The sequence below is a fragment of the Triticum urartu genome, chromosome 4A, assembly GCF_056163025.1.
Source record: "Triticum urartu cultivar PI428250 chromosome 4A, HENAU_Tu73, whole genome shotgun sequence".
Lineage (NCBI taxonomy): Eukaryota > Viridiplantae > Streptophyta > Magnoliopsida > Poales > Poaceae > Triticum > Triticum urartu.
In genome coordinates, this window is record NC_141876.1 from 144,888,938 (window position 1) to 144,909,353 (window position 20,416).

A 20,416-nucleotide genomic window follows, 5' to 3' on the forward strand; every position below is an offset into this window, starting at 1 on the left:
CTCTGAAAATCACCAGAAAATCTAGACAGCAGAGAAATATCTCATTTTTGGTGAGCTGCTAGATCTTTTCATTAAGAACACAATGTAAAAAGAATCACTTCATTTGGACTTAAGGTCAAAAGTTGTGGCTGTTTGAAGTTCTCTAGATAATTTGAATTAAATTTAAATAAAACAGAAACCAGGGGGTGACGTCGATGGCGTATTCTCTGAATACGCCTCCACTCGTACCGCTTCGGGCGCGAGTCGAGAGGCTGACAGCAAGCCCCACTGGTCAGGTGTGAGGGAGAGAGAGAGAGAGAAACAGAGTGCGGTGAGGCTTCGCCGGAGCTCACACCGGCGAGGAGGGCTCCTTGGCTAGATCCCGAGGGATAGAACATGAGAGGAGATCGAGGCGCACCTGCCCATACCCGTAGAATAGCTAAAGGTGGTCAGACGGGGTCGGAACGAGCTTCTCCAGCAGCGGCAGGAAGTAGAGGTTGCTGGAGTTGGGGACGACGGCGATGTGGGGCTGCACCAGGGGCTCCAACGGGGTCGGACAGCACCAATGAAGCACCACGGAGGCTCTAGAAGAGGGGCTTGAGCTCGGGAGGGGCTGGAATGGTGGTGGCGAACAGAGGGGATCGTTGGTGAGCTCGAGCTCGCGGACGGCGGCCCAAGGCCTGCCCGGCCGGGCTGCGGCTTTCTATTGCGTTGTGGAGTGTGTAGGAGGAGTTGGTGATGCTCGAGGAGGCTGGGGAGGGCTGTATTTATAGGTGAGCGAGGTGAGGGGGTCGGGCTCCGCCGGAGGGCTTCTGGACACAGCGCCTGGCGACGAACGGCGTCAGTGAGAGGGGGAGAAGGCGACGCAGCTCACGCGAGCACTATGGGAGGGCGGAGACGAACAGAGGAGCAGGGGTGACGATGAGCACAGTGGCGCGGCTCACTATTGGGTTGGCTGGGTCCTGCCCGTGCTTGCTGTGGCAAGCTCCGGCGTCGGCGAGCGCCAGCGTGGAGTTAAGGGCGTCGGGACGGTGATTGTGGCGAGGTTTGGCAAGGTGCGGCAGTCAGGGAAGCGAGCACGCGATGAACAGAGCATGCGGCGGCATCCAGAGCGCGTCGACTAGCACATTGGCATCGTGCACATGCGTGGTCACCGTGCGAACTCTGGCATAGAGCCACGGCTTGACATAAATTCATGTCTGGCGTGTAGTCCTTAGTGGTTTGGGTCGTTCCAATGCTTTGAGTTGAGCCCAGGGGTCGTAGGTGCGTGGTTTACTTCATGGTAAGTTTCTAGTCAGTAACTTGTGAAGTTTACTGAGATCAAACCAGAGTGAGTTTAGGGCTGATTGTTGGTGGTTAGTAGTTTCTTAGGAAGGTAATGATGCTCAAGAAAAATCAGCCTCATTGGATCAAGGAAAATGGTACTTGGTGTAGAAACTTCCTTTTCTGAACGGAACAGAAAAGATTTTCTGTAGCAAAAATATTCCAAAAGGTGATGCAATATCTTTGCTCAGGAAGGTGCCCTAGGTTTCAAAGAATATTTGGGGATTTTCTCAGATTTTTGTGGGCAAAGAAAATGGGGGTTGCTTCGGAGCATATGTTGCTGATTAGGGTTTTTGAAGAGAAAATGAATATTTTTCATTTAAGAAAAATATTCCTAGGATTATTTTGGGATTAATGAGAGAAGATATTGATGCAATATTCCAAAAACTGATGCAATATTTTTTGCTCAGGAAGGTGCCCTAGGGTTCAAAGAATATTTGGGAATTTTCTCAGATTTTTGTGGGCAAATAAAACGGGGGGTTTCTTTGGAGCATAGGTTGCTGATTATGGTTTTTGGAGAGAAAATGAATATTTTTCATTAAAGAAAAATATTCCTAGGATTACTTTGGGATTAATCAGATAAGAAATGATGGCTGAGGGGAGAGGTGATCCAATTGGGTGAAAATCATGGGTATGCCCAAGGGTTTAAGTCCAACTGAAATGATTCAGAAACCCAAATTCAAATAAAAAGGCAAACAAAATCAGAAAAAAGAAGAGTGTGCAAAAACCTCACATATTTCCCTTAGTTAGAGAACCAAGGTATCAATCCAGTAGGACGTACAAGTAAGTCTCCAATCTATGCACCTGCACAAACAATCAAACACTTGCACCCAACGCGATAAAGGGGTTGTCAATCCCTTCACGGTCAATTGCAAAGGTGAGATCTGATAGAGATAGGTATAAAAGATTACTAAAACATAAAAAAACAAAAGTCAATAAATTGCGGCAAGGTATTTTTGGGTTTTTTTGGTTTATAGATCTGAAAATATATGATGGAAAATAGACCCGGGGGCCATTGGTTTCACTAGAGGCTTCTCTCTTGAAGGCAAATAATATGGTGGGTGAACAAATTACTGCCGAGCAATTGATAGAAAAGCGCAAAGTTATGATGATATCCAAGGCAATGATTATGCATACAGGCATCATCTCCGTGTCAAGTAGACCGACTCCTGCCTGCATATACTATTATTACTCCACACATCGATCGCTATCCAGCATACATCTAGAGTATTAAGTTCATAAAGAATGGAGTAATGCCTTAAGCAAGATGACATGATGTAGAGGGATAAACTCAAGCAATATGATGAAAACCCCATCTTTTTATCCTTGATGGCAACAATGCTATATGTGTCTCACTACCCCTACTTTTTCACTAGGTGAAATCATGCAAGATTTAACCCAAAACTAAGCACCTCTCCCATTGCAAGAAATACCTATCTAGTTGGCCAAACCAAACTGATAATTCGAAGAGAAATACAAAGATATAAAATCATGCATATAAGAATTCAGAGAAGATTCAAATAATATTCATAGATAATCTGTTCATAAATTCACAATTCATCGGATCTCGATAAACACACCACAAAAGAAGATTGCACCGGATAGAACTCCAAGAACATCAAGGAGAACATGGTATTGAAGAACATAGAGAGAGAGAAGAAGCCATCTAGCTACTAGCTATGGACCCGTAGGTCTGAGGTAAACTACTCACGCTTCATCGGAAGGGCATTAGGGTTGATGTAGATGCCCTCCGTGATCGAATCCCCGTCCGGCAGATCGCCAGAAAAGGCCCCAAGATGGGATCTCACGGGAATAGAAGGTTGCGGTGGCAGAAAACTATTTCCGTGGATGCTCGTGAGGGTTTGGGAATATTTGGGAATTTATAGGCTAAGGTAGGAGGTCAGGGAGTCTTCGAGGGGGCCACAAGCCCTAGGGGCGTGCCCCCCTAGCTTGTCGTCTCCTCGGGGCTTCTCTGGCTTGGACTCCAAGTCCTACGTGTGTCTTCTGGTCCAAGAAAAATCATCGTGAAAGTTTTATTCCGTTTGGACTCCATTTGATATTCCTTTTCTTCGGAACTCAGAAACAAGGAAAAAAACAGAAACTAGCACTGGGCTTAGGGTTAATAAGTTAGTCCCAAAAATAATATAAAATAGCATATTGATGCATATAAAACATCCAAAACAGATAATATAATAGCATGGAACAATCAAAAATTATAGATACGTTGGAGACGTATCAAGCATCCCCAAGCTTAATTCCTGCTCGTCCTCGAGTGGGTAAATGATAAAAACAGAATTTTTGATGTGGAATGCTACCTAACATATTTATCCATGTAATTTTCTTTATTGTGGCATGAATATTTAGATCCATAAGATTCAAAACAAAAGTTTAATATTGACACAAAAACAATAATACTTCAAGCATACTAACAAAGCAATCATGTCTTCTAAAAATAACATGGCCAAAGAAAGTTATCCCTACAAAATAATATAGTCTCGCTATGCTCCATCTTCATCACACAAAGTATTAAATCATGCACAACCCGATGACAAGCCAAGCAATTGTTTCATACTTTTGATGTTCTCAAATATTTTCAATTTTCATGCAATACATGAGTGTGAGCCATGGATATAGCACTATAGGTGGAATAGAATATGGTGGTTGTGGAGAAGACAAAAAGAAGGAGATAGTCTCAAATCAACTAGGCGTATCAACGGGCTATGGAGATGCCCATCAATAGATATCAATGTGAGTGAGTAGGGATTGCCATGCAATGGATGCACTAGAGCTATAAGTGTATGAAAAGCTCAAAAAGAAACTAAGTGGGTGTGCATCCAACTCGCTTGCTCACGGAGACCTAGGGCAGTTTGAGGAAGCCTATCATTCGAATATACAAGCCAAGGTTTGTAATGAAAATTTCCCACTAGTATATGAAAGTGATAACATGGGAGATTATCTATCATGAAAATCATGGTGCTACTTTGAAGCACAAGTGTGGAAAAAGGATAGTAGCATTGTCCCTTCTATCTTTTCTCTCATTTTTTTATTTTGGGCTCTTTGGCATCTCCTTTTCCGTCCAGAGTATCATCCCAACTTGTGGGGGAATCATAGTCTCCATCATCCTTAGCTCACATGGGACAATGCTCTAATAATGATGATCATCACACTTTTATTTACTTTACAACTCAAGAATTACAACTCGATACTAGAACAAATATATGATTCTATATGAATGTCTCCGGCGGTGTACCGGGATGTGCAATGACTCAAGAGTGACATGTATAAAAAGTACGAATGGTGGCTTCGCCACAAATACGATGTCAACTACATTATCATGCGAATCAATATGACAATGATGAAGCGTGCCATAATAAACGGAATGGTGGAAGTTGCATGGCAATATATCTCGGAATGGCTATGGAAATGCCATAATAGGTAGGTATGGCAGCTGTTTTGAGGAAGGTATATGGTGGGTTTAATGCGCCGGCAAAAGTTGCGCGATACTAGAGAGGCTAGCAATGGTGGAAGGGTGAGAGTGCGTACAATCCATGGACTCAATATTAGTCATAAAGAACTCACATACTTATTGCAAAAAGTATTGGTTATGAAACAAAGTAATAGAAGCATGCTCCTAGGGGGATAGATTGGCAGGAAAAGACCATCGCTCGTCCCCGACCGCCACTCATAAGGAAGACAATAAATAAATAAATCATGCTCTGACTTCATCACATAACGGTTCACCATACATGCATGCTACGGGAATCACAAACTTTAACACAAGTATTTCTACCAGTCCACAACTACTCACTAGCATGACTCTAATATTACTATCTTTATATCTCAAAACAATCAGAAGGAATAAAACTTCTCATAGTATTCAATGCACTTCATATGAAAGTTTTTATTATATCTCTCTTGGATGCCCATCATATTAGGACTAAATTCATAACCAAAGCAAATTACCATGTTGTTTAGAGACACTCTCAAAATAATATAAGTGAAGCAAGAGAGTTCAACAATTTCTATAAAATAAAACCACCGTCGTGTTCTAAAAATATATAAGTGAAGTTGAAAGATTGTGGATGTCGCCAAGAGGGCGGTGAATAGGCGCTTTAAAATAATTATGGTTTAGGCTTGAGAAAATGCCGAATAAACCTAGCGGTTAATTTTTCAAGCACAAAACCTACAACAACTAGGCTCACCTATGTGCACCAACAACTTATGCTAAGCAAGATAAACTACTAGGTGGTACCAAGATATATGACTAGAAACAATATGGCTACCAGAAAGTAAAGTGCATAAGTAAAGGGCTCTATTAAGAGATAACCGAGGCACGCGGAGACGATGATGTATCCTGAAGTTCACACCCTTGCAGATGCTAATCTCAGTTTGGAGCGATGTGGAGGCACAATGCCCCCCAAGACGCCACTAGGGCCACCATAATCTCCTCACTCCCTCGCACAATGCAAGATGTCGTGATTCCACTAAGGGATCCTTGAGGGCGGTCACCGAACCCGTACAAATGGCAACCCTTGGGGGCGGTCACCAGAACCCGTCAAATTGCTCAGGGTGATCTCCACAACCTAATTGGAGACCCCGACGCTTGCCTGGAGCTTTAAACCACAATGATTGAGCTCTGAACACCACCAACCATCTAGGGCACTAAGGCACCCAATAGGAACAAGCTCAAGGGTACCAAGCACCCAAGAGTAATAAGCTTCTCAACTTGAAACTTCCATGTATCACCATGGAGAACTCAAACCGATGCACCAAATGCAATGGCAAGGGCACACGGAGTGTCCAAGTCCTTCTCTCCAAAATGCCACCAAAGCAACTAATGTTAGGGAGGAAATTGAGAGGAAGAACAAGAAGGAGAACACCAAGAACTCCAAGATCTAGATCCAAGGGGTTCCCGGCCCTCACATAGAGGAGAAAGTGATTGGTGGGAATGTGGATCTAGATCTCCTCTCTATTTTCCCCCGAAAACTAGCAAGAATCCATGGAGGTATTGATAGATAGCAAGCTCGAAGAAGGTCAACAATGGGGGGAGAACACGAGCTCAAGGGATGAGGTTCATTGGTGAAGAACACCCCTTTTATAGGTGGGAAAAATCCAACCGTTATGCTCACGGCCCGCACAGAGCAGTACTACCGCTCTCAAGGGAGCGGTACTACCGCTAGGGCGGCGGAAGCCCTTTGAAAAACAAGAGCGAGGAGGCAAAAGGCCAATAGAACCGCCAGAGCGGAACTACCGCTCGTCCTCACGGTACTACCGCTAAGAGTAGTTGTACTACTGCTTGCGAGCGGTACTATGAAAATACATCAGTGCCTACCACCGCTGGACTTAAAACGATATTTTGGTCTGGAGCGGAAGTACCAAGGTAGTAACCACGGTAGTACCGCTCTGGAGTGGTAGTAAAAAATTACATCCGCTCCAAGCGATAGTGGCCGCAGTAGTACCGGTGCAGCCTTTTAAGGACACCAAAACTGCCACAACTTCTGCAAACGGACTTCGAATTCAACGAAACCAAGTTTGTTGGAAAGATAATGACAAGGGCTAACACAATATTGATATAAATAAAAATAAGAAGCAAATGAGAAAAGGACCATAAGAAATGGTGAGAACCCTTCCTTGAATAAGACCGGTAAAACCTCCAACACTGAAAACGCAATAGAAGAAGCATATCAAATCCGTTTTCGATGTACTAGAGCTTGTCACAAAGATAACCACAAGATCTAAAACCTCAAAAAGAGAAAATAGAAATAAGAATTGAGAAAATGATGCAAGGATGCAATGGTTTGAGCTCTCGACGAATGATACGATCAAGCTACTCACTTGAGAGCCCCCCTTGATAGTACGGCTATCGATCCTATAACCCGGTCTCGAAACTATCACCATGAGACCGGTAAAATAGGAAACCTATCAAGGGAAAACCTTTGCCTTGCACGAAGTCCACTTGAGCTAGATGTTGATGATCTTGACTCCCTCAAGTTGGACCACCTTTCGTGATTGTGTTGGCTCGATGAAGGCTAGTTGATTGCTCCCCCATACCCCACTATGGGTGAGTCACTCTTCGACACACCTTCACAAGTCCATTGTAACCACAATGGACGAAAAGCTACAAGCATGATTTCTTCGTGATGCTCAACTTGAGCTTGCACAACACAACCTTGATTTGGTGTCATCCTCCGTGGGTTGTATGTGATCTTCCTCTTGACGCAAGCCCATGGAAGCAAACCTAACCCCACATAGAACTCTCACAAAGACCATGGGTTAGTACACAAAGGGCAATGGACAATGCTTACCAAACCGTGAGATCACTTGATCCCACCCGGTGTATCTTCTAAGCTTTGTGTGATAACCAACTTGAATCAATCTCTATACTTAATCTTGATCAACCTTGACTCTTTCCAACTCTCTTCATTTGGATGATGTCTTGAAGGTAAACATGAATGATCACACAATCTTCTTATTCAAGACATGCTTGCAATATGCTCAATACTCACATGACCAATCTTTGGATAATTCCTTAATAGCACCTTGGTCAACTCATAAACTCCTTGAAACCAACACATGGACTTCAAGAAATGCCTATGGACAAATCCTTCAAATATAACTCAACGCAACCATTAGTCCATAGAGAATGTCATCAATTACCAAAACCACACATGGGGGCACTGAGGGAGTCCTGGATTAGGGGGTCCTCAGATAGCCGGACTATATACTTTGGACGGACTGTTGGACTATGAAGATACAAGATTGAAGACTTCATCCCGTGTCCGGATGGGACTCTCCTTTGCGCGGAAGGCAAGCTTGGCGATTTGGATCTGTAGATCTCCTCCCTTGTAACCGACTCTGTGTAACCCTAGCCCCCTTCGGTGTCTATATAAACCGGAGGGTTTAGTCCATAGGAGAACAACAACAATCATACCATAGGCTAGCCTCTCCGATCTCGTGGTAGATCAACTCTTGTAATACTCATATCATCAAGATCAATCAAGCAGGAAGTAGGGTATTACCTCCACCGAGAGGGCCTGGACCTGGTTAAACATTGTGTCCCCCGCCTCCTGTTACCATCGACCTTAGACGCACAGTTCGGGACCCCCTACCCGAGCCCGCCGGTTTTGACACTGACATTGGTGCTTTCATTGAGAGTTCCACTGTGTTGTCACCATAAGGCTTGATGGCTCCTTCGATCATCGGCAACGATGTGATCCAAGGTGAGGTTTTTCTCCCCGGACAGATCTTCATATCCGGCGGCTTCGCACTGCAGGCCAACTCACTTGGCCATCTGGAGAAGATCGAAAGCTACGCCCCTGGCCATCAGGTCAGGTTTGGAAGCTTGAACTACACCGCCGACATCCGCGGAGACTTGATCTTTAACGGAATCGAACCCATGTCAGGTGCGCCGCACAGTCACGATGAGCATGATTTAGCTCCGTCGTCGGACAGTGTTTGGGACATCACACCTGTAACTACTCTGGCCCTCAATCCGGAACAGATCGCGCCATCCGAGGATGGGTGGATGGACCCCACCACAGAGGCCACACACTCAGCGGCGATAGAACCGAATACTAACTCCACCTCCTACGAGTCCTGTGTTGCTGGACCTTGGGATTCGTCCCCGGCCACGGTCTCCAAACCACCTGCATCCGTACCTATCAAATCTGATTGGGCGCCGATCACGGAGTTTTCCTCCGCGGACATCTTTCAGCACTCGCCCTTGGGTGATGTGCTAAATTCATTAAGGTCCCTCTCCTTGTCAGGAGGCCCTTGGCCGAACCGCGTTCGGCTCGAGTGGGAAGCAGACGACAAAGAAATTCGTTCCCCATCCACCACCCACTTAATAGCCACTATCGACGACTTAATCGACATGCTTGATTTTGGCTCTGAAGACATCGACGGTATGGACGATGATGCGGGAGACGAACAGGAACCACCGCCCGCAGGGCGCTGGACTGCCACTTCATCACATGATATATACATGGTGGATACACCCAAAGAAAATGACGACGAGGAGCGGGAGAAAGCAGCGAAGGACAATTCCCTTGAGAAGCAACCAAAGCGACGGCGTAAGCGCCGCTCCAAATCCCGCTCCAGCAAAAACAGCGATAGCAGTGCAAGAAAGAGTAACACCACGGTCGACCCTAAAGGAGACAATGACCACATGAACCCAGCGGTGGAGCAGGATGAACCAGCGGACGACGAACATAGTACGGAGACACTGTCCGGCCACGACGACCCCGAGGGTAAAACTCATCAACCTGTCTCCGAAGACATGAATAGTCCGGACGGCGATGCACACATCATCCCTGAAATACACTTGGAACAAGAGAACCTTCATAAAAGGATCATTGAAACCGCGTGGAGCCTGAAGAAGCAGAAGTAAAGGCTCAAGACCGCGTAGAATACGCTCAACAATAGATGGAATAAAGTGCTTGACACGGAAGAAAAGTACGGTGGTAATCGCCACACAAAAAGCTATCCAAACCGCAAGCTGTTGCCTGAATTCGACGACAAGGCCTTAGAGCCCACTCAGCCGGAAAATAAAATGGCAAATCAACCGGACCGGCCACCCCATGGTCGCGACAGGGTGGCTAACGATGAGGTACACAAGTCAGCACACAACCTACATGAGGACCTACACAAAAAAGCCGGTTTGACCAGGTCCATTTACGGACCTAGGAAGCGCATTTCGGCACAAAATCATCACCGCCCAAATGACTATACTGATAGAATATTAGTTCGGAATCAAAATCGAACACTACAACCGTCAGACACACCCAAATACAGAGGTGTCGGACACCCCCTATGCTTCACCGACGAGGTACTGGACCATGAATTTCCAGAAGGATTCAAACCCGTGAACATAGAGTCATACAACGGAACAACAAACCCTGGGGTCTGGATTAAGGACTTTATCCTTCACATCCACATGGCTCGTGGAGATGATCTCCACGCCATCAAATACTTGCCCTTAAAGTTGAAAGGACCAGCTAGGCACTGGTTGAAAAGCCTCCCCGATAACTCAATTGGAAGTTGGGAAGAGCTCGAGGACGCTTTCAGGGCTAATTTTCAAGCGACCTATGTCCGACCTCCGGATGCAGACGATTTAAGTCACATAATTCAACAACCCGGAGAGTCAGCCCGAAAGCTTTGGAACATATTCCTCACTAAGAAGAATCAAATTGTCGACTGCCCGGACGCCGAAGCCTTAGCGGCTTTCAAACATAGTGTCCGGGACGAATGGCCTACCAGACACCTCAGCCAGGAAAAACCAAGGACAATGGCAGCCCTAACAAGCCTTATGACCCGCTTTTGCGTGGGCGAGGATAGTTGGCTGGTCCGCAGCGGCACCAGCGACCCAAGCACATCCGAAGTTAGGGATGGCAGCGGAAAACCACGACGCAATGAAAGCAAGCGTCGAAGCAACGAATTCAGCCTAGACAATACGGCGGTAAACGCCAGATTTAGGGGCTCTCGACCCGGTCAACGGGAAAAGCCATTCAAAGGCAGCAGCGATGGACCGTCCAGCCTAAACAAGATTCTGGACAGATTATGTCAGATTCACGGCACCTCCGATAAACCTGCAAAGCACACCAACAGAGAATGCTGGGTCTTTAAGCAGGCCGGCAAGCTAAACGCCGAACACAAGGGGTGGGAGACACCAAGTGAAGACGAGGATGAGCCTCACCAAGAAAACACTGGGGGACACAAAAAATTCCCACCAGAAGTCAAAACAGTGAACATGATTCACGTAACGAAGAGGAGGAGCACACGCGCACTCCGAGACGTACGCGCCATAGAGCCCGTTACCCCCAAGTTCAACCCTTGGTCGGCCTACCCAATCACTTTTGATCGCAAGGATCACCAGACTAGTATCCGGCACGAAGGATTGGCCGCCTTGGTACTAGACCCAATAATTGACGGATACCATCTCACCCGAATCCTAATGGACAGCGGTAGTAGTCTTAATCTGATATATCAAGACACAGTCCGCAAAATGGGGATAGACCCAACAAGAATCAACCAAAGCAATACTACCTTTAAAGGAGTAATACGAGGCCCAGAAGCTCGATGCACGGGCTCTATAGTACTAGAGGTTGTATTTGGTTCTCCCGACAACTTCCGAAGCGAAGAATTAACCTTCGACATCGCTCCATTCCGAAGCGGCTATCAAGCACTACTCGGAAGAATAGCCTTCGCTCGTTTTAATGCAATACCGCATTACGCTTATCTTAAGCTTAAGATGCCTGGTCCACATGGCATCATCATAGTTAGTGGAAACTCAGAGCGTTCCTTACATGCGGAGGAAAGTACGGCGGCTTTCGCAACCGAACACTGAACGACCCCTCCAACCAGAATAAATGATCGGTCATCAAGACCGCGGACACGGCTAGACGAGTCTGACGCACCCCTCCCTGTAACAGTTCAGACAAACCCGAGATTGGGTCGATGGATATACCCCCATAGGTGGCTCTAGGGGCTTCCCGCATGTAAAAAGACTATAGTTCGGTTTGACCTTACTTAGATTGAATTTCAATAGTCTATTAAAAATAACCCATTTTCCGCACGTAGACTTTCACCTGGGTTTTTTCTCTCTTGCAGATGACAATCGTGATACACCCTTCCAGGACATGGCACAATGGAGACACAGACACAGACTTGCAGCAGGGCCCCACTCAAAGGTTTCTTTCTAGATTAAGACCATGTGTAAACCTTTCTCACTGTCTCTTGTTGCTTCACGCCCTCCGGATACTTAGCACAAACGAGAGGGATGCTGACGTTATTGGAATTTTCGCCACGTCAGACTGATGCACGTACCTGGAAATTCAGGGTTCATTATCAAGGGCTTTGCTCAGCTCGGTATACGTTGTAAAGTCCGAATACCTTAGGGAGTGTTCGGCGTTGCGAGTTTGGCCTTATATGCATTAGCTCTGAATCATGTCTTTGGTCACATGTTGGGTTTTCCCGGCTCCCGTGTTTTGCTACCTTACGTTCCGCTCTATCGGGTAAGGTGGCACCGGGAGAACTACTGCAATTGTGCCCTGGTTCATCTGGATGAGCACCTCAGTACAGAAAGCCAAAAACTGACTGTCATGATAAAGCGCGAGACTGGTCAACCACTTGAGGACTCAGCGGAATCTTCGTGATACCTCCGCATTAACGAAGGACTGGTTTCCCGGTCATGTATGTATGCGCATCGTATTCGGATAAGCGCGGAAGTACCAGGGGCTATATAGTATCCCCACTGTCAAACTCCTATGGCTAAGTGAAAGTGTTAAAGCAATATAGTCTGATTGCCTTGTTCGCCGCGCTATCACCTCCTTAATGGACCAAGACGTTGGATCAAGTGTGAATACGCGCTTTTCCGAACACCCCCACATTATATGCGTGGGGGATGAAGCCGACGACTGCAAACTTTCAGGTTATATACATACATAAAATGGCCACACAGGAGGCATCATAATACTTTCAGGCAAAAGTATAAACACAACCTTTATCATCCAAATAGCATTGTTTTTACAATTGGGATACATTTCACTCGAACATGATACTCTTTGAGCACTGAGCCTCTATTAAACGAGCGCCTTCTAGGACTTCTTCTAAATAGTGCTCGACCGAGACCTGGCCTGCGGCCGGACCCTGGGTTGCAATAGCGATGGCATCCATCTCTTCCTAGTATGTCTTAACACGGGCAAGAGCCATCCGCATACCCTCTATGCACGCCAACCTCTTTACGGCATCGATACGTTGCACAGCACCAAGGAATCGTTGCACTAAACCAAAATAACTATTCGGCTTTTGTCCTTCCGGCTAAAGATGCTCCACGACAGACCTCATGGCAAGCCCGGACAACCTATGGAGCTCAGGCCACTCGGCCATTTGCTCATTTAACAGCAGCGGACGCGTCGGAGCACTGAACTGCGACCAGAACAATCTCTCTACTTTGTGATCTTCTTGACCTTTGAAAAACTCAGTCGCATCAGCAGCACTCATTGCCTAGTCCGCATACGCGTCTGCAGCACTCCATAATCGATCCAGAGGGGCATACTTCGGATCTCCGAACTTCGTCTGCAACAAAAGGGCTTCCCAGCCGTGATATCTCCGGCTTGACGGAGCTCCTCCTCTGTCGCTCTGATTTTAGAATGGGTTTCCTTGGCTGCCTCCATGGCTTTCTTCAGGTCAGCCGCTCTCGCCTGGCTTTCCTTTTCAAGAAGCTCATATCTCCCGACGGCATCTTTCAGCTCATTAGCCATCTTGGCTATTTTATCTTCGCTTTTGCGATGAGCAGCCTGTTCGGCTCTTAAGTCTTCTGCCGCCTTTAGGGCGGCCGCATCACTCCTCCTGGCTTGTTCCTTGGCTCGGGCAAGTTCCGCCCGAAGGGTCTCCATGGCGGCAGCTCCATCTGCAGTCACAACATATTATAGATACTAGCATCATGCTCCTCTTAATATTTGTTGACCACCCGAAAATACATACCATGTGCCTCGTCAAGCCGCTTGTTCACAAGCGCAATGTCAACATCTGCCGCATCAAGTTGCCGGCTCAAACCGGCAAACTCAGTAGTCCGGCCAGCCACCGGACTGTCAGCCGTCTGCACATGAAAGCAGCGTGATTATTTACCTGGGACTATGATCCTCTGTTTGCTGCCCCTGGACAGCAACCAGAGTCTCAGGGGCTACTATCTGTATAGAGCACACCTAGCGTGTGCGATACCATCAAAAAATTCTTATATATTACTTTTCATACCTCAAAGCCTCTTAGCAGGCTCATAAAAGCTTCAGGCAACCCACTTGTGGCGGATGAGATCCTCTCAACCATCGTACTCATTAAAGTATGATGCTCCTCTGAAATAACCGCTTTCTCCAAAAGGCTCATCAGTGCGTCCGGTTGCCCACCGGACAGTCCCGGACTCTTTTTGTTGCTCTGCATAGGAAACGAATATTCCGGACTGCGGGTGGCCGAAGGGTTACCTTCTGGCCTTGGCGGATCAGGAGAAACCCTCTGTGATGACACCTCAGGGTCGTCCGTCCCATGAGGCGGGGAGGCAGGGGGAGGCGTTTCGCTCTCCATCATCTCCGGAAGAAGATCCCCCGAAGGCGAACTCTGCTAAGAAGGGCTATGAGCCAGACTGCAAGATATATGTCTCGGTTATTGTCCTCGGAGATAAAGCATGATATATTTACCAAAAGTACTCTTGATTCACTTAGAGCTCGGTGGAGGGCTGGCCCCCTTGCGGGCACTGTGCGGTAAGGACGCCCCCCGGGGCAATGCCTCCTAACGAAGATTTCTTCCCTCGTTTGGAACCTTTCGTTTCCAAGTCGTCAAAGACAGTCCTTTTCCTTCCTTGGGGGGAGAGGATTCTAGATTCTTCTCCCCGATCATCCTCCTTCGTGGAGACGTTAATTCCCCCAGTTTGGACGAGTAATGTGTGAGGCCCGCTTTCGGCTTCTTTATCCCTCCCTTTATCTTCCCCTGATGGCACTTGATAAAGTGCGTGCTCGAGCATCCTGGCTAGTACAGGATCCGGGGAGCCTTCGGGAAGGGGGGCCGAACACCTTATCATCTTCGCCTTTCTTATCCAGTCCTAGCAAAGATCGATTTTCTCAGAATGATGTTGTGACAAATAAAAAACAGCATGTCCGGCCACGGGATTACTCACCTGGGTATCTGGACGGTTGCAGTTGAGACCCGCATCCTCGGTGGTGTCCGGACACTTTATTCGTGCTCCGAAGAGCAATCCATACATATCTTCGAGCGTCATGCCGAAGAACTGCTGAATAGCTCGCGGTCCTTCCGGGTTGAACTCCCACATACGGAGAGATCGACGTTGGCATGGCAGGACCCGACAAACTAGCATAACTTGCATTACTTTGACGAGACCGACATCCCTCTTGAGGAGATCTCGGATGCAACTTTGCAATGTCGGCACGTCATTAACCGGCCCCCAGTCTAGCCCCTTGTTGACCCATGACGCCAGTTGTGGTGGGGGGCCCGAATGGAAGGTGGGGGGAGCCAACCACTTAGTACTTCGGGGAGCTGTAATGTAAAACCACTCCCGCTGCCATAAGTTGGATATATCTGGAAAGGAACCCTTTGGCCATGGGGCATCGACGCCTTTGCTTATTGTGGCACCTCCGCATTCTGTGTGTCGCCCATTGATCATCTTCGGCTTCACATTGAAGCTCTTGAGCCATAAGCCGAAGTGTGGGGTGATGCGGAGGAAGGCCTCACATACGACGATAAACGACGAGCTGTGAAGAATGGAATCCGGAGCTAGATCATGGAAGTTGAGCCCATAATAGAACATGAGCCCTCTGACGAAGGGATCAAGGCTAAATCCTAGCCCTCAGAGGAAGTGGGAAACAAATACGACGCTCTCGTCGGGTTCGGGAGTAGGGATGACCTGCCCTCGGGCAGGCAGCCTGTGCGAGATTTCAGCGGTCAGATACCTGGCCTCCCTTAGCTTCTTGATGTCCTCCTCTGTGACGGAGGAAGCCATCCACCAGCCCTGAAGGTTGGATCCGGACGTGATTGAAGGTCCAAAGCGCTTCGCCTGAGCCTCGGGTGTTGGAACTCGAGGTGGGGGAAGGGAATGATTGAGCGCGAGAAGAAAAGGACAGGCTTTGGCCCCTTTATAAAGAGGGCAAATATCAAGCATCCTTCACGTGGCCGTTTGGAACTTGCCTAAAATCGAGGAGTCGTACTAACGAGCATGATTGGGTTACCCACACCCGTATTGATGAGAATCTCGGGATAAGGGGACACGATCTCTGCTTTGACAAGACGTGCCAAGAAAACTGCCTCGCAATATGTGCAGTGGCTGGTTGAGAAAAAACGGTTCGAATAATAACTGGGGCCATGGCGTGATGTCACGTTATGAAAAGTTGTCAGCAGATTAGATTTGTGGAAATATTATACTCTCTACGGTGGTATGTGGAATTTGTTTTGCAGAGCCGGACACTATCCTTGTGTTCAAAATATTCTATGGAGTATTCGGAGGAGGAACCCGCCTTGCAATGCCGAAGACAATCTATGCGCCGGACTCATCGTCATTGTAGCCTGGTTTAGGGGCTACTGAGGGAGTCCTGGATTAGGGGGTCCTCGGACAGCCGGACAATATACTTTGGCCGGACTGTTGGACTATGAAGATACAAGATTGAAGACTTCGTCCCGTGTCCGGATGGGACTCTCCTTTGCGTGGAAGGCAAGCTTGGCGATTCAGATCTGTAGATCTCCTCCCTTGTAACCGACTCTGTGTAACCCTAGCCCCCTCTGGTGTCTATATAAACTGGAGGGTTTAGTCCATAGGACAACAACAACAATCATACCATAGGCTAGCTTCTAGGGTTTAGCCTCTCCAATCTCATGGTAGATCAACTCTTATAACACTCATATCATCAAGATCAATCAAGCAGGAAGTAGGGTATTACCTCCATCGAGAGGGCCCGAACATGGGTAAACATTGTGTCCCCTGCTTCCTGTTACCATCCGCCTTAGACACACAGTTCGGGCCCCCCTACCCGAGATCTGCCGGTTTTGACACCGACAGGCACCGCATGTCCTTTCAATCTCCCCCATTTTGGTAATTGATGACAATCACTTTCAAGAGGGTTTATATAAGGAATTATGCATCACACCATGCAATGCAACAACCATTAATGCATGCGTATGAGATGCAAATGCTTAGGAACAACACCAAAGCAAGAACAAATTACTCTCTAAACTTCTCCAAAAAACTCTCTGAAACTTCTCCCCCATTGGCATTGATTGCCAAAATGGGCGAAAAGCTTAGAAGGCCAATATAAATTGTGGTCCTCCATAAATTGTGTATTTCACAACAAGAGAGTGGAATGCAATACACATATCCAAAGGTAAATACTTGGAGGAAGACAAACTATATTGAGGCACAAAGATTGTTGAAGAATGATATGCCATAAAGACATAACAAAGAGAGACACAAGCAATAAAGCAATCAAAAGACACCAATTGAAGCAAGCAATCAGAGGATATCAATTGAACCAACTAGACCAAAGATCCTATGAGCCACATGAATAAAGGATATTAAGATATGAGCAAAGGTGTGTTCTAAAGAAACTAGAGAACCTCCCCATGATTTGTGCACAAATACAAACTTTTGTATTTGGATACAAAGTGCACAAATAGGATCATAGCTCCCCCAAAATCAATGGAAACTTACAACAAGTGCAAGTGAGCATATAGGAAACAAAGCCTAGCACTTGCAACAAACACATGGTTGAGCAACATGTAAACAACACAACTTTAGAAAAGGCTCAACCAACGTGATGTGTGTGAGTCAGGGCAAAGCACTTGAGAAGACTAATATAAGGATGAGCTTAAGCATCAACATAGTCTTGAATAAATGAGATACAAGGTGCAAACTACTACAGGATGCTACTAACGCGACACTACGATCAGAGACCCATCGACGAAACTGTGTGCGATGTAATAGTCGCAAACGGTGATGTAAAAACCGTCAAAAGGTGCAAAATGTTTCTGATGACAGATGCATCAAACACGGTTCGGATTTTAGTTGCATGTGTGATGAAGGGCATATGGTTAAGTTCAATGAACTGTTTGCGATGAGGAAGAAGAATAGAAACGGGCAGCCAGATGAAGGTGTGTGCGATATACAGCATACGGTTCACGCGGATGAACTGTTTGTGATTAGGCAACACAAAAGAAACAGCCAACCAGATCAAGGTGTGTGCGATATATGGCATACTGTTCACTTGGATGAAAAGTTTACTTTGAGCCAAGAGAACAAAAACGGTTCAATTTAACAGGATGTGTGCGATACGCGGCAAACAGGTCTGTAAACAGAAATGTGTGCAAAGACCGATAATAACACAAACGATTGCTTCTAATAAGACGTATGTGATATGCTCTGTCTACACAACATCTATTGGCCATTGGGCGACCGGCGGTCATCCGAGTATGCCATAAGGATGCGAAGAGGCATCCTATATCAGCAAGGACTAGTTGTTCCACAAATAGCTCATCTAAGAGAACTCTCAAGTTAACTATGCTCAGGCAGGAGCAGCCATGAGGTGGGTGACCGGATGGGAAGTTGTCAAATTTTCAAAACCCACTGATGGGATTGATCATAAATGTCCTTAATGGACCTTTAAGATACATTAATGGACCTTTAAGATACATCCCATCAGTGGGTTTTGAAATTTTGATAACTTCCCATCCGGTCACCCATCTCTTAACACGTGTTAAAGAAGGTCTACCGCATTACTTTTTGACAATGTGCGATACGTGGCATACAGTTGATCTATCTGACCTATTTGTGATGGAATAAGCCATGTGTGTTGTGGGGTGGAATTAACCTTAAGGTCCTTGTTTTGATTTTTTTTCTTAACACATGTTAAAGAAGGTCTACCGCATTACTTTTTGACTATGGGCTACATGGTGATACGTCTCCAACGTATCTATAATTTATGAAGTATTCATGCTGTTATATTATCATTCTTGGATGTTTTACAATCATTTTATAGCAACTTTATATCATTTTTTGGGACTAACCTATTGGCCCAGTGCCCAGTCCCAGTTGTTGTTTTTGGCTTGTTTTTCACATCGTAGGAAATCAATATCAAACGGAGTCCAAACACCGTGAAACTTTTTGTGGATTTTTTATGGACCATAAGACCACCAATGGGCCAGAGCAGCACCTGGGGGTGTCCCGAGGAGGGCACAATCCACCAGGCGTGCCTGGGGGGGAAGGCGAGCCCAGGTGGGTTGTGCCCACCTTAGTGGCCTCCCACACCCCCTCTTTACCCTATAAATTCACAAATATTCCAAAAACCCTCGGGGTTAACCTAGATCAGAAGTTCCGCCACCGCAAGGCTCTGTAGCCACCGAAAACCAATGTAGACCCTTTCCGGCACCCTGTCGGAGGGGGAATCATCTCTGGTGACCATCTTCATCATCCCGGCGACCACCACGATGAGGAGGGAGTAGTCCACCCTCAAGGCTCAGGTTTTGTACCAGTAGCTATGTGTTTAATCTATCTATCTATCTCTCGCTCTCTCTCTCATGTTCTTGAGATGTCATGATCTTGATGTATCGCGGGCTTTGTTAATATAGTCGGATCATATGGTGTTTTCCCCTCTCTATCTTGTTGTGATGAATTGAGTTTTTCCCTTTGAGATTTCATTGTTATCAGATTGAATACTTTTATGGATTTGAGAACAGCTAATATATGTCTTGCAATTGAATACTCGTGGTGACAATGGGGTATCATATTGATTCACTTGATATATGTTTTGGCACTCAAATCGCGGATTCCCGAGGTGACATTGGGGTAATCTATGCATAGGGGTTGATGCACAATATCTCACGAGTTCTTATTGAGTTTTGTATGGATGAAGCTTTTGAGATTTAGGAAAACCATGATATGAGAAGAATTAAGGACACACAAAATCTCAAGCTTGGGGATGCCCAAGGCACCCCAAGATAATATTTCAAGAAGTCTCAAGCATTTAAAGTTGGGGATGCCCCGATAGGCATCCCAGCTTTCCTCTTCAACAATTATCGGTTAGTATCGGTTGAGCCTAAGTTTTTACTTCTTCACATGACTTGTGCTATTCTTAGAATGTCATTTTATTTTCATTTTGCTTGTTGTTTTAATAAAATTATTAAATCTGAAAGTTTTTAAATAAAGTAGAGCCCTCAAATAGTTGCCAGGGAGGCTAGGTAAGCGGCATTCACATCCCGTCAACAAAGCTCTTTTCTATGGAATTGCTCTAGTGCTTCACTTATATCTTTTTTAGCATGGTGTGCTTTAGTATTTTGAAGAAATTCTCTCTTGCTTCACTTAAATTAATTTGAGAGAAAGAAATATTATGCTCATGATATTCATTTATATATTTTTGGAGTATCTTGTCATTTACTCGTGTGCTTCACTTATATCCTAGGAGTAAATTGTTGAATAAATTGAATGTCTTTGTGGGAGTCCTGGATTAGGGGGTGTTCGGATAGCCGGACTATACCTTCAGCCGGACTCCTGGACTATGAAGATACAAGATTGAAGACTTCGTCCCGTGTCCGGAAGGGACTTTCCTTGGCGTGGAAGGCAAGTTTG